Below are 6132 nucleotides of genomic sequence, written 5' to 3'. Positions count from 1 at the left end.
GCAAGTTTTTCTAACCTACCAGCCACAGATTCAACAGTAGTGACCACGAATTAGTGTCATTCCTTTGAGGCGTAGTGTTGTGCCAGCTCCTTCCTAGGAAAGGAAAAAGCAATGGGAACCTGGTGAAATAAAATGAGCTTTTGGATACGCTGTGACCACGGCTAAAAGGGCTGTATTATTTTCAGTCAGGTAAGTAGGAAGGATTTTTCACTCCTGGATTTTTGTCGAGCATGAAGAAAGTACTCTGATGGTTTTGGAGGTTTTTCTTCTTTAATCAGCGCACCTGTGTTTAGAGCAATATGGCTAGAAACACTTTTCAAAGTCTGCCTCAGTATCGCTCTTGTCCTCTTTCTGGTTCGAGGGACTTTCAACAGCTTGGCAGAACTGCGGAGCGCAGTGCTGCTGCCCGTGTCTGAGGCACACGGGAACAGATGGGGCAGGGCTCCGTGTACGGGGCTTTGTTAGGAGCCAAACGCTGGCCTTGGCGTCTGCAGCTGAGGACTGAAGTTGCAGTCTCAAAGCTCTGCTTCGTGTGCTGGCACTGCGCGTCAGAAGTTCTGATAAAATCAAGTGACGGTATTACCAAGAGCCCAATACCCTCCAGATGTTTTGCTGTAAACTTCGTGTAGTTCAGTATAGAGCATTGTGTGGGACGGCCAGAAGCCCGAGGGCTGTGTGTGAGAGACCTGCTGTGCTCTGTTCGAGAGACCCACCGTCCCCTCCCCATCTGACTGTTGTAGCACAGGAGCTAACAGGGTTCCTCAAATAAGAGGCAAAGAGACTTTCCTGGCCTTTCCAGTCAGCAGAGGAGAACCTCGGTGCAGTCAGGAGAATAATGCTGTCTGGGAGAAGATAAAATCAGGCCACTGAGCTAGACAATGTCAATTAGAAAAGGTCCTGAGGCAAGTCCTTCCTGTAAGGATATGAAGATTGTGTCCCTGATGCCTGGACGCTCACTGATGCGACGCAGTTAGACTTCCTGATCATTTCCTCCATGGGTAACTTGGGATAGTACGCCAGGTAGAAGGCCAGTGCTCCCACAAAACTGTCTCCAGCTCCCTAGAATAAAATAACAAACAAGTTTCAGCGTACTCGCACAGGGAAACAATTCAGATGCATTTACTGGAAAGACAAAAGTTGCAGCAGTGATTGCAGGAGTCAGGAAATTGTTCAGGGGTTGATTCAATTCACTTTTCTATGCCTGGGAAATTCTGCCATGTTAAACTAATGCCACGATACTATCTCTGTGCCCAGCTGTTGAATCAAGGTATGCACTGTAATATGGCTTAAAACTTAAAGAAAAGCAAGTGTGCTACAGTTCAGCAACATGCTGTTATAAACACTGCTTTTGAAACTTCCTGTTGTTGGAGTGTCCGATTTTGATTTCTCAACCTGAACATTTCATTAAAGCTATTTTTCTCTCCTTTAACTTCTGTTTTTCATAAAGGGCAGTGGTAGAAGGGGCAGAGAAAAGGGAAAAAAATAAGCCACGTGGGTTGTGGTGCCTGTAAATTCCTAGTTGCAGAACGATACACTTTGATGCCTCCAGAACTTAGCTGTTGTTCATGAAAAAGGTCCCGCTAACGAAGGTCTACGCTGCGTGTATCACATAAACCACTCCTATCCCTGGGGCAAGCCTTGCCACCTGTGCTGAGCTTGACCGTGGGGGTGGAGGACGGTGACATTCACCTGCAGCTCTGGCAGCCGTGGCCCTCTTGAGCTACCCGTCCCCAGGCCGTGTCTCCCACGAGAGCTGCTGGATGCTCTGCCCACCCCACGTGAGCCCTCGGCAAACGGGGAGCCCCACGTGGGTGCTGGCCGTGCCCCGGCTTGCTCTGACCCTCTGGCCCAGGCACCGATCGGCAGGGAACAACAGCTGTTTGCCTCCCAAGTGCTTTTTAACAATAACTGTTGTTTTGCGATGTTCCGTGCTCCGTTGTGTCCCCAACAGCTGGCAAAATGAAGCATTTTTAACTTGATTTGCTCATTTCATTCCACAGTGTCCCTGTCCCCTCCTCCTCTAAAACTGGCTTGATTTCTCAGGTCAGATCGATAGCAATTCTTGTTGGTACCATAAAACTGGCTCTAAGGTCCTCTTTTTTTAATCATACTTTTATACCAGTAAAAGCGTTACACTGGACATGCTGGTAATACCTTGTTTTATTCAAGACCCAGCATAAGGACTATCTCCCCTGAGGGGTTTTGCCTTTGTAGTTGTAAGAAATAGGCCCCAAGAGTCATGGGACAAGAGCAAAGGGCCTGGAAAAACTTAAGTTATGATAGCTGAGCAAAGTTTCCAACTGGAAGTTAAGGCTAGGAAGTAATTTCCCAATTTTGAGTTCTAGTGCTTCTCAGTGTTAAACTCCTACTTACCCTAAAATCAGCTGCATATAGTATCATCCTGGCAAAAAAATACCACTTCCACAGAAATCTGTTTGTAACGTTACGCCCAGCTGACGGGGCAGAGCAGCGTGGCAATTGGAAGGGAACCCTAAAGGAGGGGGTGAGCGCAGGGTAGGGGCGCCCACGCCGTGCCCTTGTCTTTCCTCGCCCAGCCCTTCCACAGCAGCTGCTTGCATCGGTGTTCCTGGTCAGGAAACTCCCTGCTCAACTCTTGCTTAGCCTGAAGCGCGAACGCCGTCTTCCAACGCCTTCGCAGTGGGGTGCGATGGCGAGTGTCGCCTGGCAAATAGTTAATACGCAAAGTTGTACCCCGGCATGCAGCTGTAGCAGCACCTGTTTCAACAGTTCTGTATTCCTGAAGGTACGAAGGGCAGGTGAAGGTTTTTTATCAATTTCTGTTGGGCCTTTGTCTCTCTTCTGGTTTCCAGAGTGCTCCCACAATGGCAGGTGGAGCAGGAGGAGGTGACTGCTAGTTAAGCATTGCCAGTGCCTTTTGTCTGATGCATAATACAAAAATCTCCAGCCCATCTCGGAGTTTATAATCTAATCAGTGCATGGTTAATTATTAAAGCCATTTTGGCACTGGTGTTACAGACAGAAGTAGAATTTCAGCAAGCAGATCTGTTATGCTGCAGCTCTAGCAGGAAGAACTCATCATTTTTACATCAAATATTTCTCATACAGTGATCACTGGGTAATGGAGGTGGCCAAATATTATTTTGATGAGGAATACTCAGAATATCTGGTGTCAAATAGCATGAACTATGACTCGGCAGCAGCAGCATGGAACAGAATACTGTCTTTTTGATTGTTTTTTTTTTTTTTCATTGGAGGTAACTAAATACTGCCCCAAATAATTGCTGCACTGTTCGCAATTGGAGGCAAAAAAGACCAACCATGTATCACCCAGGTCTTAGTTTGGATGAGTAGTTGGCGAGATGGAACGCAAGTCCTCTCTGCAGCGTTACTGTGCCTCTCCACTCGTGGGTGATGCTCTGAGGTTGCGAGACAGCTGTAGATCTCCCTTTTGGCAAGACTGAACAATATTAAATGGCCTCAAAGGTGGAAAAGGGGATGAACAGCAGACTTCCATGCAGAATGGAAAAAGGCCCCTAGTATTTTTTTGCAAGAGAAAAGATTATGGGATGATTGCAGAATATACAGAAGGATTTGATGCCAGTAAACTTCTGCTGAAATCCTTACTTCCCACACGTAGGCTGAAGCAGTCAGTATCTCTAAAGCTCTGCCACTACAGATCCCAAGGGTATCATAAATTCAGTTGTTGGTAAGTAAATGTTTTTGTGCGGGGGATGTTTTCAATATAGGAGCTACTACACCGAAAACGGTGGCATGGATCAGACCAATTATGTAGATACCCTGTTCCAGCTTCCTTCTGGTCTGTGCAGACATGACTGGTCAAACATGACTTAAAGAGCAATAGCAGAACTGATTCAGCTGCAAGGTTAACTGCAATAAGGACTAATTTTGGCTTACAGAAACAGACCTTCCCTCTTCGGTATTGTGGATTAAACTACACGGGGTTTGGTAAATTCAGAAAAGGTCAGCACAGAGCAGAAGAAGGAACAGGCTCAGAGTAAAATCAAGATTATCCAAACTCTGGATTAGCAAATACTGTCTTTAAATGTAGCTGTTTCAAAACCTCATATAAGAAAAAGAAATATAACTTACTTTGCAAAAATAATGAATTTTGAAAATGACCAGTATTCTGCCCATGGACTAAATATAAACACAGAATATGTAATATTTTACATTCTTCAGTATTTGTCTTCCAGGAATCCTAATACATTGCAGCCTTTGAGATAATCCTCATATCCTTGAGTGCCTGGAGACAATTCATTCCGTAATTATAAAACCAGAACTTGTTTAACCTTTCTCTAAAGCAGAAGATGCTAGTTTGTATGAAATAAAATAAAGAATTGGATCCAAAAAAATGTCTGATATGGCCTGGCTCATTCTAAAATGCAAATGTTATGGTCTTGACTAAGTTTTATGGTTTTGAAGCAGTTTTGAAAACCTATTTATATTCTGTGCCACTAGTCTGGAAGGTCTTTGTTTTCCTGCGTGTCTGGAAAAGGGCATTTTTGTTTGTTACAATCCAGCACTGATTGAGATTCTGTGCCTCTAGAGAAGAGAAAACCCACAAAAACACTTCTATTTATACCTTAGCTTTTGTTAGTCCCGATTTGTCAGAAGCTGGTTCACAACTTTAGTATAACTATTTTTATACGATGCTGCCCTGAGAAGCTTTTTAAGGAAAGTGCTTTGTAAGTGGAAACTATATTGTTCAACAGTCTTTCCAGCAAGTAAAGCATTTTTCAATAATCATGCGTGGAATAATAGGATGCATTTCACTTATACAATACGATGACTTGTTCACCAAAAAAATTCGGAGGTCAAGAGGCCAAAAGCTGCAGTTCAGAGTGTTGCAGCAGTTGCACTGCCTTGTTCCAGGGCAACCTCTTGCTCAGCCTTTGCCCTCCCAGCCTTTCCTCCTGGGCAAGAGCAATGGCAACCATGTAAGAACAGGAGGGGGCTCTGGCTCCTGAAGCCTGACCTTGTTACTGACCCCCAGAAAATCCTCCTCAAGTCATTTTTTCAAGAAGTCACAGTCCATGTGCGCTCTATGTATTACATGGATTCATTCCATTAAATACATTGTGAGAGCATGTTAGCAAGTCCTGAAAGGAATGATGTGTTGTATAGCAGTACAAGAGAAACATTAGTCATACCTGTAATGATAAATTCTTCGTTTAGTGAATAAATCGAAACATCAATCCAAAAGCTGTCAAAAACTGCGTTATAATGTAGAATCAACGATATTGCTTGCAATGATACTTATAGTCTCCTAGGAGCATTCACAGCAGTGCACAAACGAACGAAGCCTGAGGATTACACTGATTTAGTGCAGTCTAAATGCATGGCAATGCAGAGATGCCCAGCTCTATCGAAGGAATTGGGCCCTGGAGAATTCCTGTTGTATTTATAGCATTGCATGACCGTGTGATACTGGATTGTGCTAAGGATGTTATCGCTCTGTGTCACACCTGCTCAGCGTTCCTTGCTGTACCCCTGCCTACTCTGTACCCAAACTACAAATTAGCCCTATGTAACACAAAAATATCTGTCAGCGAAGACGCTCACTATCCGTTCCTCCTAAGTGGGGAAAGCCTATGTCTCCCTACGAGGTTCTCCGGGCTATTCTTTGATGAAAGGTTACTAGTGGAACTGGACAAACATTTCCAGCCTTTGGGATATATTCAGACACTCTTGTGCCAAGAGGGTCTATGTCTCATCTAAGAGATAATTTCAGCTGAAATGCTCAGGGAGTAAAATATTCCTTGGTAAGAGTGTGTGGTGGGTTCACCCTGGCTGGATGCCAGGTGCCCACCAAAGCTGCTCTATCACCCCCTTCCTCAGCTGGACACGGGAGAGAAAATATAACAAAAGGCTCGTGGGTAGAGATAAGGACAGGGAGAGATCACTCAGCAATTATGGTCACAGGCAAAATACACTTGACTTGGGGAAATTAGTGTAATTTATTACCAATCAAATCAGAGGAGGGTAATGAGAAATAAAACCAAATCTTACCAACACCTTCCCGCCACCCCTCCCTTCTTCCTGGGCTTAACTTCACTCCCAATTTTCTCTCCCTCTTCCCTACCAGCAGCACAGGGGGACTGGGAATGGGCGTTGGGGTCAGTCCATCAC

The sequence above is a fragment of the Cariama cristata genome, unplaced genomic scaffold (genome assembly GCF_000690535.1).
Source record: "Cariama cristata isolate BGI_N322 unplaced genomic scaffold, ASM69053v1 scaffold13949, whole genome shotgun sequence".
Classification (NCBI taxonomy): domain Eukaryota; kingdom Metazoa; phylum Chordata; class Aves; order Cariamiformes; family Cariamidae; genus Cariama; species Cariama cristata.
Note: the sequence above shows the minus strand (reverse complement) of the source record.